The 24,270-nt window shown below is 41.7% G+C and overlaps 1 protein-coding gene and 1 pseudogene across 8 annotated transcripts in view; one reads left to right on the top strand and one right to left on the bottom strand.

Annotated features, from left to right (window-relative positions):
• EZH2 (enhancer of zeste 2 polycomb repressive complex 2 subunit) overlaps positions 1-23,418 on the bottom strand; it is a 76,130-nt gene extending 52,712 nt beyond the window's left edge. For 2 of the 8 annotated variants that reach the window (XM_032245124.1, XM_032245125.1), the window contains exon 1: positions 23,249-23,385. The gene's annotated coding sequence lies outside the window, so the exon portion shown is untranslated. Of the gene's footprint in view, positions 1-23,248 lie in introns of all 8 variants that reach the window. The other 6 variants (XM_032245126.1, XM_032245128.1, XM_032245129.1 and 3 more) reach the window with 5 other exon arrangements.
• Positions 13,523-18,447, top strand: LOC116528023 (annotated as a pseudogene).
• Positions 23,419-24,270: the final 852 nt, after the last annotated feature.

The following is a 24,270-nucleotide window of genomic DNA, read 5'->3' as shown; positions in this document are numbered from 1 at the left end:
TCAAAAAAAAAAAAAAAAAAAAAAAAAAATTGTAATAGCAAACCCTCAGTAACCATGGGAGTCTAGGGGGACTGGTTCCAGGAACATCCTGGATACCAAAATCCACAGATGTTCCCTGCTTATATAAAATGGCACAGTATTTGCATATAACCTATGCACATTCTCCCTTATACTTTAAATCATCTGGATCTAGATTACTTATGATCATCTAATACAATGTAAATCATTGTTATACTGTATTATTTGTATCTTCATTGGTTTTTTTTTTTTTTTTTTTTTTTGGGCGAAATCCAACCTCAACCTCCCGCTCCCCCACAAACCCCCGCTAATTTTTGTATTTTTAGTAGATACGGGGTTTCATCATGTTGGCCAGGTTGGTATCGAACTCCTGACCTTAAATGACCCGCCCACCTCAGCCTCCCAAAGTGCTAGGATTACAAGCGTGAGCCACACACAGCACGCAGCCTGTTCTATTATTTTATTGGCTTTTTTTTCACAAGTATTTTTGATTTGCAGTTGTTGAATCTACAGAAGCTAAACCTGCAAATACGGAGGACCAACTGTACCTACTAATATAAATAACACTTTTAAAAATGAACTATTTGTCTTTAAAAAAAAAAATTAGTGATTGAGGGCAAGCATGGTTGCTCATGCCTATAATCCTAGCACTTTGGGAGGCCGAGGCAGGAGGATCACCTGAGCCCGGGAGTTTGAGGCCAGCCTGAGCAACAGAGCCTTCTTTTATTTAAAAAAAAAAAAAAAAAATTTGTTTTAATTAGTAAATGGTGTCATTTTACACTTTTGCCAATTTCTTTAATATCTGTGTAATAGGAGACAGATTCTCATAACTGTTTCTGCATTCAATCTGTTCCAATATGTTGTTTTGGTTCAAGTATACGAAGAAAATCCAAACTCAAACTTAGCTTAGAAGAGGGAGAGTGTTTGAATAGCCTTCTGAGGTCACTGTGGATCTCGTTCTTTGATATTACACCAAAATTGTTCTAGTGAAAAGTGGCTAGTTGAGCTTACAATTCAATCTCATAGGCGCTTTCTCTCAAAATAACCACCACAAACTTCAGTTAGCGGTGGTAATTTCTTAAAAGATTAGATGCAACATGGAATCTGAAACTGTATCAGTGAACTTATCCTACTCTGCCACATTAACATTCATTAGCCTACACACTTTAAATGAATCTTTAACCCATCTAAAAAGTGCTGGTCCACTGAGTTTTCCGGAAGTGGCATATTTCAAAAAAATCGTGTTTGTTAAACCCATTAATCTCATCAGAAAGTCTTCAAGTACTGCGAAGCTGTCATGCTCACAGTAACAGACAAAAGAGTTTTCCAAAAATTTTAATTTTTGCTTGAAAGCCCAAATGTTCTCTTTGCCAACAAATATGGTCAGTTGTTTTCCTTGAAGTGACAGTCTCACTTCATTGATTTGAAAAAATGTCTGCCAAATACCTAGGTCTGAATAATCATGGTTTGTCAGCCCCTCTTAAATAAAAATGGAATTTCCATGAAAAAAGTGGCTAGTGCAGCTCACAACTTAATCACATAAGTGCTTTTCCTCAAAACCCAATACACCTCAATATGCAGCAGAAGCACTTTACACACATTCCGATCCTGCTGCACATGGTACAACTGTGTGCATGCAAGGATTGAAATTTAATAAAATTAATCATTTTTCGTACTTCATCCAGGACATTCTCAAACAAAACTGGTTTTTTTATATGCAAGTGCTAAGGTGCCAACAGTTTTCACTCATTGCTTTTGCAGCATGCATACAAATGTCCAACACGGTTTAAAAAAAAAAAAAAAAACATAAGTAACATCTCAGTATTATTATGAAAATAGTTTCTGAGCGGTTGAAACACAAGAATCACTTGAACCTAAGAGGCTGAGGCTGCAGTGAGCCAAGATGTCACCACTGCACTCCAGCCTGGGTGACTGAGTGAGACCCTATCTCAAAAAAAAAAAAAGTAGTTTCGACCCCACAAATCCCCAGAGATCTAGGGCTACACTTTGAGAACAGCTGACTTAAATATGTCCAGACACCATATGAATCAGAAGTCATAATACTCTGCCTTTTCTTGCCTCACAGAGAACCTAGAACATATAATGTATTCAAATTATGTATCTGTAAAATTTATAATGAAACCTAGAAAGCACTACTTTTGTAACTAAAAAAAGGCAAGTAAACCATCTTAGCCAACATGGCAAAACCCAATCTCTACTAAAAAATACAAAAATTAGCTGGGTGTGGTGGCGTGCGCCTGTAGTCCCAGCTACTCAGGAGGCTGAGGGAGGAGAATTGCTTGAACCCAGGAGGCGGAGACTGCAGTGAGCTGAGGTTGCGCCATTGAAATCCAGCCTGGTGCCTGGCAACAGAGCAAGACTCTAAAAAAAAAAAAAAAAAAAGGGCAAGTAAAAGTATATGTAATAATATCTAGGCCAGGTGCAGTGGCTCACACCTGTAATCCCAGCACTTTGGGAGGCCAAGGCAGGCAGATCACAAGGTCAGGAGTTTGAGACCAGCCTGGCCAATATGGTGAAACCCCGTCTGTACTAACCGGGCGTGGTAGCGGGTGCCTTTAGTCCCAGCTACTTGGGAGGCTGAGGCAGGAGCATCACTTGAACCCAGGAGGTGGAAGCTGCAGTGAGCCGAGACTGCCCCACTGCACTCCAGCCTGGGAGACAGAGCGAGACTCCAACTCAAAAAAAAAAAAAGAAAAAATTTAATGAAGGGTACTTCATTATACCTGTGAAACTACAGAATCTAAATGATACTCTGTCATATGTCAGTGCCAAATTAAGAGACTAATACCTACTAAAATTTGTTTTAAACAAGTTGCTTCTGTTTTCACTTCTCCTTCACCACTGTAAGATATCATCAATAGTTACAGTCATCCTTCTAACCCTCCTGCAACCCTAAAACAACAACCCCAATCTATGCCCCAACTCCCTATATATTCACTCTTCACCCCATCACCATAAAAGAAAGATAAAATAAAAATCTTGATCCAGGGGATCTTTTTGCTTCCTTAAATGCCTGTATTGTCTTTTAAAAAAAAAAAAAGAATGACAAAAACTCACAAGCTCATTACTGTGGGGGACCCAAATACTCCACTCAACTGACCTGCAAAATGCCAGAAGAAACTTCTGTTGAAGGACTTGGGAAAGGCAGGAACAAAGAGGTATTATCAACCAGTCAATAATAATTTATTGAGCATTCCAAAAGTGTTAAATCCTATAAGAGATCCATCCAGATGCGGAAAATGCAACAGGTTTTAGTGCCTGTACTACAGTGAATTACATGTATGTGCAACCATAGATGAGAAAGTATAATGAACAGCATTTGTGTGCAAGAAGTCTAGGAAAAAGGTAAGCCAGTGACTCATGATCAGGGAAAATAACAGAAAAAAGTAAAGAACATATTTGTAGTCCTGGTTTCTGTACTGCTAAAAAGTTAAGAGGCACAGGAAAGTTATCTTAATTTAGCAATCTTAGCTGAATGATAGAAAACATTAACTTGATTGTTGCTGCAAAAGCGAGTAGATTCTGCAGTAATGTATTTTCCACAACAATAAGATCATTTTCCTCCTTCCAGAAAGAGAGTAAACTAATGATTTCAAACTGAAGTCTATAGACCAGCATTCTGGTGTTTATCTGAAAGTACTGCTTAGAAAAGAAATGGCCATACAAATTTCAACCAACTGGAGAACTGAACTATTTTAAGTGTTTTAAAGAATTTGGTTGAACAACAGATAAAACAGGCTCATTAACTGAACTGACATCTAAAGGTTAAAGTTTTCAGCTGGGGGCCATGGCTCACAACACACCTGTAATCCCAGCACTATGGGAGACTAAGGCCTGAGTCCAGGAGTTCGAGACCAGCCTGGGCAATATGGTGAAACCCTGTCTCTACTAAAAATACAAAACAAATTAGCCAGGCATGATGGCATGTGCCTATAGTCCCAGATACTCTGGAGGCTGAGGTGGGAGAATCAATCACCTGAGCCCAGGAGGCAGAGGCTGCAGTGAGCCAAGACTGTGCCATTGTACACCAGCCTGGGCAACCACAGTCAGACTGTCTCAAAAAAAAAAAAAAAGTTTAAATTTTTCTTGAAAATTACACTAAATCGATTTTATAAGTTAAATCTTCTCATTTTGTTAAGTATATACTCAATTTACTGAAACACTGTTGGAAGGAAAACAGAAAAAATTTTGAACTAGAGGCCAAGCGAGATGGCTCATACCTATAATCCTAGAACTTTGGGAGGCCGAGGCAGGTGGATTGCCTTAGGTCAGGAGCTCAAGATCAGCCTGGCCAACATGGCGAAATCTCATCTCTACTAAAATTAGTTGGGCGTGGTGGCAGGCACCTGTAATCCCAGCTACTTGGGAGGCAGAGGCAGCAGAATCACTTGAACCTGGGAGGCAGAGATCACACCACTGCACTCTAGCCTGGGCGAGGGGGCGAGGGGGTGAGGAAGCGAGGGAAGGAAGGAAAATGTACCAGAAACTAAAGCTATGAACGAAATTCATTATAATTTGAAGATGAGACTTGAGATACCTGTTATTTGAACACTCCACTGAATATAAGCAAACAGAATGAAAGGGTAAGTCAATCTGATACCAGATGTTATTTTTGCTAAGAAGTCTATTTCAAATCTTATACCACATGTAAGCCAACATCTAATTTAACTTACACAAATCCAACATACATTAAGCAAAATTTCAGAGAAAGCTCAATTTAGGTAAATACAAGGGTTCTAACCCACCAGACAATTTGTATGCCTAAGCAAGCATGAGAGGCAACATGAATCTGCTCTTCCCATAACCTGATGGGCAAGTCTCTCAGACTGAGGGTATTCAGCCACTCAGGAGTGATTCTAGTAGGACTGCCCCTATGTACAAGCCAATAACTCTGCTCAACAGAAGAGCAACGATGTTCTCATCCTGAAGGAAAAATGGGCTGGTCTTGAACCTAAAAGGAAAATACTGGTTTGTGGTAAGGCATCTTCCCCCAAACTGGATGGGTAACTTTGCCTACATGCTATTTTGCCTCGTACAATGACCTTATATCCTAATCCTCAAATAAGATGCAATTCATTCTATATTCAGAAGATAGAATCGTAAAATGGACTACGTGGTTCAAACTACTAATCCCAAAGCATTTACAGAACCTCTCATAATTTCCAGGCAACCTAAACCACATAACCATTACCTAGCAATTTCAATATTTGAGTTCTGTATATGCCACAGCCAGTTCATTCGAGAAGTACCAATGTCTGCAAGTGCCACTTCTTTACTCTATGGCTACCAACAGAACCCCTCACTGAAGCTGACTCTTCAGAAACTCCTCTGGCTTATGTTGGCTCTAAAATTCACGATCTTGCCAAGAATAGTGGTAGTTTAGGGAAAGATGGAAGTAAAGGAGGTAGCGCAGTTATGAGCAGTAAGTTTTTCCATGATTTTCCTATACTTAAAATTTATCACAAATATAAACACACTGCTGGGGTACTACAAAATTTCAAACTCCTTAACAACTGATGAGATTTGTCCATATTTGTGCTATGGTCTGAAGGTGTCCCTCAAAAATTCAGGTGTTGCCAATGTAACAGTATTAATAGGTGGGTTCTTTCAGAGGTGATTAGACCATGACAGTTCCTGCCTTGTGAATACCCTTATACAAGAGTTTGACTGAGGACGTTGCTCCCCACTTGCCCTTCCATCTTCTGCCATATAAGGACCCAGTAAGAAGGCCTTCATGAGATGCAGGCACCTTGATCTTAAACTTCCCAGCCCCCAAAAATGTGAGAAATAAATTTCTGCCTTCTTTTTTTTTTCTTTTTTGAAACAGGGTCTCACTCTGGTTCCTGGACTGGAGGGCAGTGGCATGATCTTGGCTTACTGCAACCTCTACCTCCACTGACTTTATGTGAGGTCAACATGCCAGGTTCAAGCGATTCTCCCACCTCAGCCTCCCAAGTAGCTAGGACTGTAAGTGTACATTACCACACCTGACTAATCTGTATTTTTTGGTAGAGACGGGGTTTCACCATGTTGGCCAGGCTGGTCTCGAGCTCCTGACCTCAAGTGATCCACCTGCCTCAGCCTCCCAAAGTGCTGAGATTACATGCGTGAGCCACCATGCCTGGACCACTTCTAATTCTTTATAAATTACCCAATCTTGGCTGGGCGCGGTGGCTCACGTCTGTAATCCCAGCACGTTGAGAAGTGGAGGTAGGCAGATAACCTGAGGTCAGGAGTTTGAGACCAGCCTGGCCAACATGGTGAAATCCTGTCTCTACTAAAAATACAAAACTAGCCCGGCATGGTGGTGGGCACCTCTAAGCCCAGCTACTTGGGAGGCTGAAGCAGGAGAATCACTTGAACCTGGGAGGTAGAGGCTGCAGGGAGCCGAGACTGTGCAATTGCAGTCCAGCCCGGGCAAAAAGAATGAAGCTCATCTCAAAAATAAATAAATAATAACCCAGTCTTGGGTATTCTGTTACAGCAGCACAAAACACATGAAGACGATTTTGTTTTACCAAAAGTATCATCTGTCAATTACTATAACATTACTTATCAAAAGCCCAGAGAAACTGGTTTTTTGAGTCTTCACTGACCTATGGAAATGATACAAAGAAATGACCAAGCACAGGGAAACCCGTTACATAATTCCTACAGTTACCTTCCTGCTATTTCCAGATTAATATCAAGGTATTTAGGAGAGGAAAAATGTTACCCCATGTATCAGTCCTCTTTACTTATGTAAATTTCTGCAGCCAGCTTGAACTTCTTCTCCCCAGAAAATGAGATTTTCTTTTCTACTACATGGCAGGCTGCAAATTTTCTAAACTTTTATGTTCTGCTTCCCTTTTAAATATAAGTTCCAGTTTCAGGTCATTTATTTGTTTATGCAAATAAGCATAGGCTTTTAGAAGCAGCCAGGCCACATCTTGAACACTTGGCTGCTTTTAGAAATTTGTTCCACCAGATACCCTAAACAGCAAGTTCAAAGTTCAGCAGATCCCTAGAGCAGGAGCACAATGCTGCCAGTCTCTTTGCTAATGCATAGCAAGAGTGACCTTTACTCCAGTTCCCCAATAAGTTCCTCATCTGAGACCTCATCAGCCTGGCCATCTCCTTCCATATCACTATCAGCATTTTGGTCAAAACCATGCAACAAGTTGCTAGGAACTTCCAAACATTCCCTCATCTTCCTGTCTTGTTCTGAGTCCTCCAAATGGTTCCAACCTCTCCCCATTACTCAGTCCACACGCTGCATCCACATTTTCAGGTATCTTTATAGTAATGCCCCACTTCTCTGGCACTAATTTTCTGTATGAGTCCCTTCTCAGATTGCTATTAAGAGCTGAAGCTGGGTAATTTATAAAGAGGTTTAATTTGCTCACAATTCAGCAGGCTGTACAGGAAGCACAGCTAGGGGAGGAAACTTAAAATCATGGTGGAAAGCAAAGGGGAAGCCAGTATATTATACATAGCTGGTACAGGAGGGAGAGAGAGCGAAGGGAGAGGTGCATTTTTAAATGCACTTCTCACACTTTTAAACAAGCATGAGAAGCCTGAGAACTCACTGTCACCAGAACAACATGGGAAAAGTCTGCCTCCATGATTCCATCACTTCCCACCAGGCCCCTCCTCCAACTTTGAGGATTACAATTTGACATGTAATTTGGGTGGGGACAGAGCCAAACCGTATCACCCTACACTTCCACATGGGAAAAGAAGAAAATGAGAGGACTAGGATGAGTGGCTGACATTAAGAACCTAAAGACTCTAGGGTAGAAAAACATGACTTTTTTCTTTGGTACTATAGATTTAAAAGTTGGTATTTTCATTAGTATAGAATGTCTCTTTCTAGAGAATAAGAAAACATCTCATCCTTTATTTGAATGTCCCTAATGGGTAAAAGACTAAGGAACCCAATAAGAAGTTTGAAGAAATTTTCTTTTCTAGAAAATGTGTCAGCCGGCTAGTTACATGCTATTCGTGAATAACAAGTGCCACCAGACAAATGGTGAAAAATAATTATTTTATTTAACTACAAGGGTAAATTCTGTAAGAAAAATCGAGTAAATTTGGACTTGCCAACTTAGATTTGATTATTTATAAAGCTAGTTTAGTCAGATATATAACAGTCCATTATAACAAAAGCTTTTAGGTGCGAATGTGCCCATAATGCAGAGACACAAACGAGATAACAGGCTTAAAATCAGCATTAGATGTTTCATGAACTAACTGATAAATAACTTGGGAGAGATGCATATAATCACTGGATTAAATGCCAGCTAGAGAGAATCATACCATCACCTGTGATGGTAATCAAGCTCTCCAGAGAAATAAATTTTACCTGGATAACAGAAATCAAGTGTTTAGAATCCCAGTATTTGCACTAAAAAGGACCCTATAGGCAGCAAAAGCCCATTTTTATTTTTATTTTTTTGGAGACACAGTCTTACTCTGTCACACAGGCTGGACTGTAGTGGTACAAACACGGCTCACTGCAGCCTCTACCTTCTGGGCTCAAATGATCCTCTCACCTCACCCTCCCATGTAGCTGGGACTACAGGAGGCCCACGCCACCATATGTGGCTAATTTTTTGTAGAAATGAGGACTCACTTTGTTGTCCAGGCTGGTCTTGAACTCCTGGGATCAAGCAATCTTTCCACCTTAGCCTCTCAAAGTGCTGGGATTACTGGCATGAGCCAATGCACTCGGCCATAAAAGCCTATTCTTTAAAGGCCCACTAGCTGCAGAAACCTGTGCAAGTTATTTACTAATTACTTCATCTGCAAAATGAAGATATCCTCTCTGCAGGCACATACATAGTAGATACTCAACAAACACAAGCTGTTCCATTGTTTGTTCATCTCATTCATCTTACAATAAGGAGGAGATCCACAAAAGCTACTTCCCAAGGAAATACAACCAGTGTAATGGCAAAGCCTCACCCACAGCCTACCACTCTTTGTACAACATCAAACTACTGGTGGGAAGGAGCCCTTAAAAACATCTTCTCCGTCTGGCATGATGACTCATGCCTGTAATCCCAGCACTTTGGGAGGCCAAAGTGAAAGGATCACTTGAGCCCAGGAGTTTGAGACCAGCATGGGCAAGATAATGAGACCCTGTCTCTATTTTTTAAAAAGAATCTATATAGCATAACTTGAGCTCTCTATTTCAGGCAAATATACGTCAGAGACAAAATTACTTAAGGGGTTAAGTGGCACAACTCAACACTTTCTTCCTCTGTGCTAGTTCAAGCAACATTTCTGCCATCTACAGGGCCTCCTCGATTACTCTAGAAAAGTATTTCCCAACTTTTTCTGACCCATAAATAATTTTCAAAGTAGCCCAATTACAAATAATTTGCCAATTTTGCTTACACTATTAAATAACTTTAATATAACACATTTTAGATCAGAACTTTATGAACAAGGATGGCAGTTTCTTCCTATCTAATGGTAGATCAACATACTGTTTAAAAAGTATAAAGTTCTAGCCAGATGCAGTGGCTCATGCCTATAATCCCAGCACTTTGGGACTCCAAGGGAGATCACTTGAACCTAGGACTTCTAGACCACCCCAGCAACATGACAAAACCACATCTCTACAAAAAATACAAAAATTAGCTGAGGGTGGTTGTGCACACCTGTAATCCCAGCTACTTGGGAGGCTGAGGTGGGAGGATCACTTGAGTCCAGGAGGTCAAGGCTGCAGTGAGCCATCATTGTGCCACTGCACTCCAGCCTAAATGACAGAGTGAGACTCTGTCTCAAAAAAAAAAAAAAAAAAAAAAGCACAAAGTTCATCTTATTACCAGCCTGCCCAACTTGGTGAAACCCCATCTCTACTAAAAATACAAAAATTAGCCAGATGTGGTGGCACATGCCTGTAATACCAGCTACTTGGGAGGCTGAGGTGGGAGAATCACTTGAACCCAGGAGGCAGAGGCTACAATAAGCCAAGACTACGTCACCGCACTCCAGCCTGGGTAACAGAGTGAGACCCTGTCTCAAAAGAAAAAAAAGTTCACATTATTAGAATCTTTCGTAATATTCATAAGGATAAATTTTACTTTTTCCATGTAAAAAAGGATGCATGGTATTGCCTTTTACATAATTAAAATGCATAGTTTTCAAAAAATTCAAAAGTAAAATATTTGGGGCCAATAAACATGGAGGATACTCAACATTGCTAATGCAAATCAAAACCACAATTAGATGGCACCTCACACCCATTATGTTGGCCACTACCAAAAAACCAAGTTTTGGCAAGGATGCAGAGAAAATAACAAGTGTTGGCAAGAATGCAGAGACACTGAAACCCTTGTGTACTATGGGTAGGGCTGTAAAACTTTCACAGCCATTATGGAAACCAGTACTGAGGTTACTCAAAAAATTAAAAATAGATCTACCATATGACCCAGCAATCACACTTCTGGACATACTCAAACCCCAAAATCTGACCTACGGAACCCAAATATACAAAAAAATCAACCCACGCTATACACAAGTTTCACACTCCACAAATAGTGTATTTTCTCTCTCTTTTTTTTTTTTTTTAAGATGGGTTCTTGTTCTGTTGCCCTGGAGTGCAGTGGCATGAATAACAGCTCGCGGCGGCCTTGATCTCCCAGGCTCAAGCAATCCTCCTGCCTCAGCCTCCTGAGTAGCTGAAACTACAGGCACACACCACCACACCTAGCTAATTTTTGTATTTTTTGTAGAGATGAGGTCTCACTGCTATCCAGGCTGGACTCCAACTCCTGGCCACAAATGATCCTCCCACCCCAGCCTCTCAAGTGCTGGAATTACAGGCATCAGCCACCACGCCCAGCCAAACAGTATATTTTCTATCTGCGGTTGTTGAAAACCTCCACTTATAGATGGATCCACAGTTCAAACCTGTGTTGTTTAATAAGCAACTGTATATCCAAAAGAATTCAAAGCAAGATCTCAAAGAGATATTTGTATACCAACATTTACTGCATATTACTCTTGGCTAACCATGAATAGTGAATCACCAAATCACCAAGCAACCCAAATGTCCGCCAACAGATAGATGGATTTTAAAATGTAGTCTATACATACAATGAAATAGTATATAGCCTTTAAAGAAAAAAACTGTCACATGCTACAAGGATGGACCTCAAAGACATTATGCTAAGCAAAATAAGCTAATCACAAAGGCGCAAATACTGTATCTAAAATAGTCAAAAGTCATAGAAACCGAAGGTAGAAAGGTGGTTGCCAAGAATTTGGGGTGAAGGAAAAGTAGGAATTAATGCTCAATGGGTACAGAATTTCAGTTCTGCAAGATGAAAAAGTTCTAGAGATCTGCTGTGCAACAATGTGAATGTATTTAACACTACCGATAGATTTTACATTTTAAAATGGTAAAAGTGATAAATTTAACATGTGCTTTTTACAATTTTTAAAAGGTAAAATGATTCAGAAACTACATGTATATTAGGCACAAGGCAGGTTCTCAGCAAATAGTAGTTAGTTCTATTACATGCAGGCATTTGGTAGGGGGGTACTCATATATATACAAATAGAATGTATGAAATTTCACTATAGGCTATGACATCAAAAAATAGAAAAGCTCCTTTAATTATGACTGAAACTCTTTCACTGTTTAAAAACAATTAACTGTCTAGTTGTCTTAGATTTTTGTCATTTGCTTAAAGTACTTCTGTAGTCTTTAGTATCAAAAACTAAGGCCCTAAAATAGATAAAGCAGTCATGCCATATTATCTGATACCTTTTTTTTAAACTTCCTGGAGACTTCTTGATATATGCTATGAATTTAGCCCACATGAATGCAGCTGAGGGAAAGATCACTGGGATCTGATCCAAGCCTATAATCCCACAGCTCTGGGAGGACAGAGTGGCAGGCCACCCTGGGCAAGATACAAAACCCCATCTCTACAAAAAATAAAAAAATTAGCCCCACATCATGTCTCATGTCTATAGTCCCAGCTACTTGGGAGACTGAGACGGGGAAGATCCCTTGAACCCAGGGTTTCGAGAATACAGTAAGCTATGATCACGCCACTCCACGCCACTCTGGGCAACAGAGTGAAATCCTGTGTACCATTAAAAAAAAAAAAAAAATGAAAGAAAAAGAAATATCATTGTAAGATTAATTTGCAGAATCATCATTTCATAGCTTTTTTTTTTTTTTGCCTCAGTTTCTCAAGCTTTCTGACTTTGATCAACAGTCTACCAAGATTACACATTAAAATTTTATAGTGATCAATATCATGACAGCAGCTAACATAGTACACTGGGTGAAGGTAGTACTTAAATAATTATTGAGTTGCTTACAGAAAAGAGGTCTCCCAAGTCCCAAATCAACTTCACAAATATTTTATTAGTACTTACAACGTACAAAAAGCCTTTTTTAAGCTCTGCCCTACATATAAATAAAAAGAAGCTAAAATGAAGGGAAGAGGCCAGGCGCGGTGGCTCACACCTGTAATCCGGGCACTTTGGAAGGCCAAGAAGGCAGATCACAAGGCCAGGAGATGGAGACCATCCTGGCCAACATGGTGAAACCCCGTCTCTACCAAAAATATAAAAATTAGCTGGGCATGGTGGCACGTTCCTGTAATCCCAGCTACCAGAGAGACTGAAGCAGGAGAATCCCTAGAACCAGGGAGTCGGAGGTTGCAGTAAGCCGAGATGGAGCCACCACACTCCAGGCTGGCAACAAAACAAGACTCCGTCTCACAAAAAAAAGGGAAGAAGGAGAGAGAACAAGACAAAAGAGTAATACACATGTTATGGTACATCTTTCTAAGCAGGAAAGAAACTGCCTAATTTGATTGGGATGGGAGAGGGGTGGTTTTTCAAGCCACAAGCTAAACAGCATCTTGAGATGCTGAAATAAGGAAGATATTCCAGAAACAGGACAGGCACAGAATCTCCACGTGAAATTTCCTGTAGTAAAAAACAAAGTGAGATCAACAGGAGAAAGGCATAAGAAAACTCCACGTGAAATTTCCTGTAGTAAAAAACAAAGTGAGATCAACAGGAGAAAGGCATAAGAAAGCTACCAGAGCTGGGCACACAGCGGCCCAGGCATGTAATCCCAGTACTTTGGGAGGCCAAGGTGGGAGGATCGCTTGAGCTTAGTAATCTGAGACCAGCCTGGGAAACATGGTGAAGCTCCATCTCTACCGACATACAAAAAAATTAGCTGGGCACGGTGGCGTGTGCCTGTGGTTCCAGCTATTCAGGAGACTGAGGTGGGAGGATTGCTTCAGCCCAGGAGTTGGGGGTTATAGTGAGCCAAGACTGTGTCACTGCACTCCAGATTTGGCAGCAGAGCAAAACCCCGTCTCAAAGAAAGAAAGAAAACTACCAGATATAATACTAATTCAGAGAGTTTGGGTTGTTCTATGGACTACTTGGAATGCTACCTTCAGCAGCTTCTCAAACTTGAATCCACAGGCATGAGAGGATTGAAGTTAGCAATGCCATGACCACCTATAGAGGCGGTAAACACCACCCAAAGGAGGTCAACGGCTTGCTTTATATAGTTTTTCTTTGTTAAACAGGGAAAAGGAAAAGTTATGTATTATTTGCATATTGAAGAAAAACTAAAAATTTATTGTCGGGGCAAATTAGGTGTTAAGCAGAAGAAAGAACTGGTACTTTACAAAAATAAAATAGTATATAGAAATCAAGTATATATGCTCTGAAAAGCCATCCGTTTCTATACTAAAAACATTTACTCGATTGTCAAAATAGGCTGTTTGGCAATCATCATTTCTACACACCATATTCTAAGACTGAGGTAACTTTTTACATTTAATATTCTCATTTACCCTTTAAAGAAAAAATTTAAGGTTTAACTCACTAATAAATGACAAGGTTTGAATCATGCAAAATGAAGAGAATTACTAAATATGGATCATTTTCAAAATATTTAGCTTAATAAAAAAAAAAATTCTCATGCCACACCTAACAGTATATGAATAATATCCTTTTAGTTTACGTGTTTCTGCAAACACATAACATTCTGTTACACTAACTGATTTGAATTAAGACAAATGTTTTCACATAATTTATCTGATTATGCTTCCCACATTAAAGTTTTAACTTGATCATTATATTGTTAAAAATACATAAAATCAAACAAAAATTAAGGATAAAATATTTGCAACACAATCTGAGAGATAATATGACTATGTACCCAGTGCATATAAAGACCTCTTACCACTCAACCAAACAATCCAATTTTTTAAATGAACAAAAGGCTTGAACAAAAAAAAAGTATACACACGGCCAATAATCATATGAAAAGATGATCCAACATCATTGATCATCTGAGAAACACAAACCCACAATGAGATACTTAATACTCATTTAATGGCCAAAATTTAAGACTGGCAACATGAAGTGTCAATGAAAATGTGGATAAACTGTAACTCCTGCACAATTACAACTGTAACTTTCACAACTATTTTGGAAAAGAGTTTAACAGTTTCTTATATGGTAAAATCAATATTTACCACTAAAATGTGTCTAGGAAACACACAGAAATGGTCATAGCAGCTTTATCAATAACTGAAAACAGTCCTATGTGTCCATCCCTGGGTAAACGAATTTAAAAACTGTAGTATATTCCTACAGTGGAATACTACAAGCGGGGTGCCATGGCTCACACCCGTAATCCCAACATTTTAGGAGGCCAAGGTGGGAGAATTGCTTGAGCCCAGGAGTTGGAGACCAGACTAGGCAACACAGGAAGATCCCATCTCTACAAAAAATATTAATAAGTTAGCTGGGCATAGTGGTACATGCCTGTAGTCCTAGCTACTTAAGAGAGGCTGAGGTGACAGGTTTGATTAAGGAGGTCAAGGTTGCAGTGAGCCGAGCTCTCGCCGCTGCACTCCAGCCTGAACAAGAAAGCAAGAACCTGTCTCAAAAAAAAAAAAAAAAAAGTTGAGAGAATGACTGCAAAGGAGCATGAAAAGACTCTGAGATGATGGCAACTGTCATAGATCTTGATCAAGGTAGTGGTGCAGGTGTCAAAACTCCTTGAATCATACCATTCAAATGTATGCTTTTTATTGTATGTAAATTATACTTCAATACAGTTGTTTTAACTAAAAATTCATATAATTTGACAATACCTATTAAAACTAGAAATGTTCATAATCTTTTGTTTTATTTTTTGGTGTTCATAATCTTGAAGCAGCCAACTCCACAGAAAATTGTCACACAAATGTTCAGATACATAAGGATGTTCACTTCTTTTCAATAGAAAAAGTGTCAATCACAATGGATTAGTTTGTTGCATAATGCACATTCATAAACTGGAATACTATGCATCCCACTTACAAAAGAGGTACAGCTGGATGGCTTAGAGCAGCGGGCAGCAAACTTTCTCTGAAAGGGCCACATGCTAATTATTTTAGGCTTCGCAGGCGACATCTAGTCTCCCTTATATATTTTTCAAGGGAGTGGGGTGGTGGTGTTTTACAACTCTTTTTAAAACGTTAACCTTAGCTTGTGGGCCTTACAAAAAATGATCCCTGACTGAGAGATCAGGACTTTGAAGCTAACGTGCCCAAATTAAAATCCTTCCTCTACCACTAAGTACTTGTTACCTAATCTCTCTCTCTTGATATTTACAGTATCTATATAAAATAATGACTTAGAACAGTATCAAGCATAGTGAGCCCTAAAGGAACATTATTTTTTAATAAAATAATCTCTCTGTATTGACCTAAAAAAAAAAAAAAAAAGGCTATGTTATAACCAAATAACTTGGTCCCATTTTTATAAAATAAATGTAAAAATACATATTCATATATGAATACATTTGAAAATTTGGGGAAGAATATACGCCAAACTCTTATAGGCAGGGAATGAGATAATGGGGATCAATAACACCTTCATTTATAAATGTCTAAATTGTTTCCATAACTTAAATTGAACATATATTACTTATTAAATCAACAGACATTTCTAAATCGAAATAGATAAAACATGTGTGGTACCATTTTCCTAACCACCAGTCCAAAGTGCATAATTTTAACTTTAGAAATGTTTTTGGTTCCATTCATGAGAAAGTACATCAACTCTTTAAAATAATATTGGTATAATAACAATAACTAAAAAATCATTTATCAAACACTTTGTGCCAGGTACAGTTCTAAGGATTTCGCATGTACCAATTCGTTAAATCCTCACAACCACCTTATCAGATATTATCATTAACCTTGACATTTTATAGATATGGATTCTCAGACATCAAGAGGGTAACACCCCAGACACAAATTGGTAGCTCAAGGATTGGAACCCAACAGTTTCCAAAGACCACATCCTTAGAACTCTACTCTCCTCCCCTCTCAAATGCATACTATTGTCACTCTGGTTGAGAAAGAAATTCTCAAAGATAACCCTCTCGTCTGTCTAGGGTTTCACACTGTACCTTCCTTCAAACTACAATTACTTTTTTCTTTTTTTTTTTTTTGAGACGAGTTTCACTCTTGTTGCCCAGGCTGGAATGCAGTGGCACGATCTCAGCTCACTGCAACCTCCACCTCCCAGGTTCAAGCCATTCTCCTGCTTCAACCTCCCCAGTAGCTGGGATTACAGGCATGCGCCACTATGCCCAACTAATTTTGTATTTTTAGTGGAGACGGAGTTTCTCCATGTTGGTCAGGCTGCTCTCAAACCTCCGACCTCAGGTGATCTACCCACCTTGGCCTCCCAAACTGCTGGGATTACAGGAAAGAGCCAATGCGCCCAGCCAATTACCAACTTTGAAATGTAACTTTCTGAATGATTCAAATAAACTCATTTGGAGCTGACATATCTTTAATGAACCAGAAAGCCAGCAGATAACACAGAACAGACAAGAGTAGATAACATGGGGTCAAACAGAACTAAGTTTAGATCCTGACTGCAAATTCACTGCTGGATAATCCTGGGCAAATTCTTAACCACTCCCCTGTAGACAGACAGTTTCCTTATCTGTAAAGGTTTTCACGGTATATTATTAAATTTTGTATTCTGGTAAGATATATTTGCGTATAACGTAAAATTTGCCATTTTTAAGTGTACAAATCTACAGCATTAAGTATATTCAAAATATTGTTCAACCATCACTATTATCCATCTCCAGAGTTTTTCACCATTTTAAACAATAATTCCGTAACATTAAATAATAATTCCCCCATTCACCTTTCCCCTCATAGCCCTGGTAACCTCTATTATACTTTCTGTCTCCATACAGTTGCCTATTCTAGCTACCTCATACAAATAAAATCATACAATATTGTATTTTTGTACAAAAGGTTGCATCTGGCTTATTTCACTCACCATAACATTCTCCAGGTCCATCCATATATCAGAATTTTTTAATGTCTGAAATATTTTGGAAATTTTATTTTATTTTGAAATTTCCCTCTGAAATACTAAAATATCGGAATTTCATCCCTTTCATGTCCTCCTTTCACTCCCTCTATGTTTTCATTGGTGTATATACCACATTCTGTTAATTCACCTGTTGACAGACGGGGTGGTTTTTACAAAAATTAAAAATGAAAGCTGGGGTACCATGGGTCACACCTGTGATCCCAGCACTTTGGGAGGCTGAGGTTGGCGGATCGCTTTAGTTCAGGAGTTTGAGACCAGCCTCAGCAATGTGGCAAAACCCTGTCTCTATAAAAAAATACAAAAATTAGCCAGGTGTGATAGCATGCACCTGTAGTTCCAGCTACTTGGAAGGCTGAGGTAGGAGGATCGCTTTAGCCCAGGAGGCAGAGGTTTCAGTGAGCTGAGATCATACATCTGCACTCCAGCCTGACAGACAGCCAGACCATGGTCTCAAAAAAATTTTTTTTAATTTAAAAATGTTGGATAAATGCGCAGGCGGGGACCAAAATGGTCTTTCCTAAGGATCCAGCAAAATAGAGAAGAAGCAGCCGACCTTCTGCAAGTTCACCTACCGCAGTGTGGACCTGGACCAGCTGCTGGACATGTCCCACAAGCAGCTGATGTAGCTATACAGTGCGCGCCAACGGCGGCCGCTGAACCCCGGCCTTCAGCGGGTGAACCCGGGCCTGCGGCGGAAGCAGCAGTAGCTGCTGAAGCGCCTGCCTAAGGCCAAGGAAGCGCCGCCCATGGAGAAGCCGGAAGTGGTGAAGACACACCAGCAGGACAAGATCATTCTGTCCAAGATGGTGGGCAGCACGTGGGCGTCTACAATGGCAAGACCTTCAACCAGGTGGAGATCAAGCCAGAGATGATCGGCCACTACCTGGGCAAGTTCCCCATCACCTACAAGCCTATGAAGCACGGCCGGCCGGGCATTGGGGCCACCCACTCCTCCCGCTTCATCACCCTCAAGTAGTGGCTCCGCTAATTAAGGCGCACATTTCTCCCCCCCAAAAAAAATGTTTAAAAAGTATCCAGGCCAGGCACACAGAGTAACTCCAGCACTTTGAGAGGCCGAGGCAGGCGAATCACCTAAGGCCAGGAGTTCAAGACTAGCCTGGCCAATATGGTGAAACCCAGTGTCTACTAATAATATAAAAATTAGCTAAGGCCAGGCAGTGACTCACGCCTGTAATCCTAGCACTTTTTGGAGGCCGGGGCAGGTGGATCACCTGAGGTAAGGAGTCTGAGACCAACCTGGCCAAGATGTTGAAATCCTATCTCCACTAAAAATATAAAAATCAGCCAGGCATGGCGGTGCATGCCTGTAATCCCAGTTACTCAGGACGCTGAGGCAGGAGAATCACTTGAACCCAGGAGGCAGAGATTGAAGTGAGCCAAGATGGCACCACTGCACTCCAGACTAGGTGAGAGTGAGATCCGTCTCAAAAAAAAATAAAAATTAGCAGAGGATGGTGGCTCAACGCTTGTAGTCCCAGATACTCAGGAGGCTAAGGCACAAGAATTACTTTCGAGACTCCATCTCAAATAAAGTAAATATCTGGGTCAGTCACAGTGGCTCAGCCTGTAATCCCCGCACTCTGGGAAGCCAAGATAGGAGGATTGCTTGGGGCCAAGAGTCTGAGACCAACCTGGGCAACGAAGCAGGATCCCATCTCTACAAAAAATAAAATTAGCCAGCACAATGTTGTGCACTGTTAGTACCAGTTACTCAGGAGGCTGAGGCAGGAGGATCCCCTGAGTCCAGGAGTTCAAGGCTGCAGTGAGCTATGATCTTGTTCTGTCTTGCTATTGCTAACGGAAAACAAGACCAATTAATAAGAAACTGTTAACCATAAAATCTATATACACATTTGTCATACTTTTATACCAAGTAGTGGAACAGTGGCAAGATATGGAATGGTACAGCCATCTTAGAAATTTACCAGCTATAACTTTTGAGGTATCATTGAATTTGCTAATCCATACTTAAATCATTTTAAAAGAATGATGGGGCGCATACCAATAAACAATCCAATTACATGGTCACTACATCCTTCAGTTTTAGCTCCAAAACCTACCTCAATTTACTCCAATAAAGAACTCATGAATTATAACAAAATGACTTTTCAATTAAAAGATCTACTACCCTCTCACCCTTTCCCTTCCTTATATTTTTGTAAAGGGATCATCAATATCAACATTTAATCAAATTAAGTAGATACTAAGTATCCAGATGATCCATAAAGTTCTCTCCAGTTGCCTGAGTGTAATAGTTGCACCTAAAAGATACCTAGTTTTCAAAAGTAAATAATTAGGAAAAACTTGGCACTTGTTCATCTTGACAACTATTTTTCTCTGTAATCATTCCCTCTTAAAGAGGGAGAAAAAGACCCTTCAAAGCTCCTCAGGACATGAATATTAACATATCCTGTTCACTTTGCAAATGCCTTTGTCAAATTATTTCCCTACATTTTTCATATTTCCTTAATTCATTTTACTATATTTAAAACCCCTATTCTCTAGCAACTACCAATGTAGGTGCTAGGTATAAAAAAAAAAAAAAAAAAAAGAAAGAAAGAGCCTCTACAGGGAGGCACTTTGACTGTAGGGAAGAGAGGGATGCATAAACAAGTGATTACAATATAATTGAGACATGCTACAATAAAATATGATCCAAGCCCTGTGGGAACACAAGAGTGTCTGGGAATTCAGGGAAGACTTCCAGAAGGTAAAGTATCATCTGACCATGAACCTTTCTCTGAATTTAATGAATTTCTGCTCTTCACTTATGCTCTCCCTCAAAGATTTCACCTACCCATATAGAATCTATCAAGATTTACAGAAAATCTGTCATCTACACTGATATAAAGACTTCAAGGCTAATCCATAAATAATTTCTAATTAATTGCAGAATACATTATATTGGAGGATTTGTTCTTGTTGGTTTTTAAAAAGCAGATCAATTTTCTCAATCATTGTTCATATAAAGGGTAATATTAAAATAAATTCACACTCCTTAAGCATGCTACCTCAAATGAAGAAAGATATCCTGGAAAAATTCCAGTATGACTTGGAGAAATTTGCCTAAAATTTTTAAATGAATAAAAATATTCACTTATATGTATATGTGCAAGGCAAAGCTAGGTATCAAAGTATCAGAACTTTTTCTAACTACATTAGATTAAGTGTTTTTTTTTTTTTTAAATCACTGCTACTTAAACTGACTAAATGCATTCTCGAGTTGTACCAGAAAATAATTTAAGATGAATTTTTAAACCAATTCCCCAAAGAGATGTTTTTCAAAATATCTTGAGGCAAGTACAAAGAACAGTAATTATCAAATGCAGAATACGCAAGGGCAAAAGTTAGAAATTTTTATCCTAGACCACATGTGGTGGCTCACGTCTGGAATCCTAGCATTTTGGGAATCTGAGGCAAGCAGATCACTTGAGATCAGGAGTTTGAGACCAGCCTGGCCAACATGGCAAAACCCCCTCTCTGCTAAAAATACAAAAATTAGCTGGGCATGGTGGGACATGCCTGTAGTCCCAGCTACTCTGGAGGCTGAGGCAGGCCAATAGCTTAAACCCAGAAGGCAGAAATTGCAGTTGAGCACAGATCGGGTCACTGCACTCCAGCCTGGACAACAGAGCAAGGCTCTGTCTCAAAAAAGAAAAAAAAAATTATCCTAAAATATCTGAATCTCTGCCAAAAATCTGCATAACTAGCTCATCTCATAAGGGACATGAGTATTAGGATTTTTTAAATACAGAATTATTAGTATCTAATATAAACATTACTTTTTTGTTATGTCTCAACACTTAGACCAGCACCTAGAATACCTGTACAGTGGTGTCAACACTCTCCAAAATATACGTAATAAATTTATACTGCATTTGTCTCCATTTTTATGAAACCATAAGTAGATGTACATTAGATCTTTATCTGATAGGACAGTGCAACCAGAAGAACGCCTATGTTTTTCTAACTTCTTTTCTTGGAATATATTCACTTTCCACAAAAATGAGAATTTAAGATGCTATTTCCCTGTTTCTGGGAAACCTTAAATATTACATAACCCAGCACACCTCCGAAAAGAGAAAACAAGATGCTTTATATCTATAACTAGAATCCTACCTATTCCTAACTTTAGAGACCATAAATAGGAAACTAAAATATATCTTAAATACTTTTGTTTTCTTACAAATAAAATTACAAATCAACAAGTTAGGATTACACACTTGATCCATATTCCTAAATATGAATTAGTTGCTAATACTTGTGAAAAGTAATAGAAAATGAACTCCAAAACCTCTAGAATTATAGGCTACATTCAACTACAACATTCGTGTTTTTCAAAGGTTTACCAAATGTTATTTTATGTGACATCAAAGCGCCACAAAATTAACAATGACTTGCTTGAAACATAAAAAACAAGCCTTCAAGTAAATAGCAAAGACATATTTTTATTTCTAAATGAATTTAAATTTTACAGATCCCGGGTGATAAACGAAGTTTAACTGTGGACAGCACACATTAAATTTCTTAGGCAACAAACATTTCTGCATCCAGTCTTTTCTGAATCACCAAAGCTATTGTTCACAGAAAACAAGACCAATTAATAAGAAACTGCTAACCATATAATCTAAACGCACATTTGTCATAGGCATTCTATCACGTACTTCTACCTCCTCATCCTCATTCAGCCCGTTGGGATTTAGGGAATAATCGTTGACTGAATGACAGTTGATTTCGTTAGCACCTGTCGCCATTCTCAGATGTATCACACAAGTTGGCCAAAACAGCTTGTAAATTTTTTTTAAGGATTACGATTCTTTAGAAAGTGGGAACTCACTAGGCGTTCACCAAGTTTTCCAAAAGATCATGCTTCTCGACTCCTCCCGCTTTCCAAAAGTAACCCTGTGGCACAGATTTTTGGGGGGAGTGGAAGGGGATGTACACAATGAAGTGGGAATTCAACAGGAAGCACTCCAAAAACACAATCAATAGACAGCAGAGCACCTCGACTCTTCCATCAAACTTAACATAAAGCCAGACCAGGCGGCGAGGGCAGCCTGGGACCGCCGGAGCTAAGGGGGTTTCGGGCTGCGTCCTGGGGAAACATCAGAGGCGAAGCTACTCCGAGTTCCCCGCCGCGAACGCCGTCCCGCAGCCGCCGCGGCCCCAGCCCGGGGTCGGCGCGCCCGGGGCCGGGGGCGTGCGCCAGGCGGGGGCCGAGCCCTGCCCACCCCGGCCGCGGCCAGCGCCTCCCCACGCCCCTCTCCCGACCGCCGGCGGGCCGGGGTGTCGTGCCCCTTCCCTCGCGCCGAGCCCTCTGGAGACACAGTCCGTCCTTTGTCTGAGTGCCGGCTCGGCGGCTGGGTCCCACCAACTTGTGTCTGTCCCGTCCCACCCGGGCGCTCCCGCCACACAAAGGAGACTTGAGGCTCGAGCTGCCACCCCGGACTGGGCACCGGAACGCCCCGACCCCAGCCCCGGGGCCCCGGTCAGGGCAAGCACCGGGAAAGGAGCCCCCCGCACGCCCCCCGCCCCGCAGCTCTGGGGGTCCGCGCTGCCCCACTCGCGGGGTCCCGCGGGCCAGCCCGAAGCTCACAGCTCCTTCTGGGGGGGGTCTCCCCTCACCCTCCACCACCCGCACGCCTACAAACGCGGCGCCCCTGTGAGCCCCGCTCTGGCGATACCCCGGACCGGCACAGCGGCGGCGGGGAGGTCTTGGCGCCGCCGCCGCCGCCGCCCGGTTCGCACTCCCGGAGCTCCGCCGGCCGGGCCGCCCGCAGGGGCGCGTTACCTTCTTCCCGCGCGCCGGCTCGCGTCGTTCCCGCGCGTTGCTCTCGCGCGCCGCCGCCGCCGCCGCCGCCGGGGCTCCACTGCCTTCTGTGTCCCACCGGGTGTCCGACGCGACCGGACCGAGCGCCAAACGCGGCAGCCCAATCGCCATCGCTTTTATTTGGCCCCCCCAGCCCAATCAAGCGCCGCCCCGATTGGCGGGACGCGAGGCGGTCGCCCGTCCAATCACAGGGCCCGCCGAGCTCGAAGGCGCCGAGCCAGCCCCACGCAGAATGCGCTCTGGGCTCGCGGGCGGGCGCTGGCGGCGCGTGCGCGCTCGGGCGGCGGCGGAGCTCGCTCCGAGGGACGCGGTCGGCAGTGTGGAAGAGCTGCCGCCAGTCTCTTTGTTCTTTCGCTGAACACACGGCGCCTCTCAGGAAGGCGGTGGTCAGGCAGGCCGGGACGGGGAGACTTTGCGGGGTCCGGAGCCCGCTGTGGGCGGGAGGCGGGTAGGGTAGGTGGCGGGAACCGGCCGAAGGGCGGGACAACGCGTCCGCGGCTCTTGGCGGGAACCTGCGCCGCGGAGTTCCCGGGCGGGGGCGGGGCGGGGGCTTCAAGCCAAGTTTGAACCAGTTCAAAACTCGGGGGTGGTAACGGTTTTAACCGCCGCGCTCGTTTCCCCGCGCGCGGAGCCGCGGCCCGGGCCAGCCGCTTGTGGTGGTTCCCGGGGAGGGGAGGGAGCGGGTCCTAGAAGTCGACTCTGCTGCGGCGCCGCGTTTGCGGGGAGACCCTCGCCTGGGCCCACGCGCTGCCCCCGGCCCCGTTACTTCCTTTTTATTTTTTTGAGACGGAGTTTCGCTCTTGTTGCCTAGGCTGGAGTGCAATGGCACGATCTTCGCTTACTGCAACCTCCGCCTTCCGGGTTCAAGCGATTCTCCTGCCTCAGCTTCCCGGGTAGATGGGATTACAGGCATGCGCCACCACTCCCGGCTAATTTTTCATTTTCAGTAGGGACGAGGTTTCTCCATTTTGGTCAGGCTGGTC

Source organism: Sapajus apella, unplaced genomic scaffold, assembly GCF_009761245.1.
Source record: "Sapajus apella isolate SASKATOON/1434 unplaced genomic scaffold, GSC_monkey_1.0 scaffold56, whole genome shotgun sequence".
NCBI classification, from domain to species: Eukaryota; Metazoa; Chordata; class Mammalia; order Primates; family Cebidae; genus Sapajus; species Sapajus apella.
Note: the sequence above shows the minus strand (reverse complement) of the source record. Positions and strands in the feature narration are given on the sequence as shown.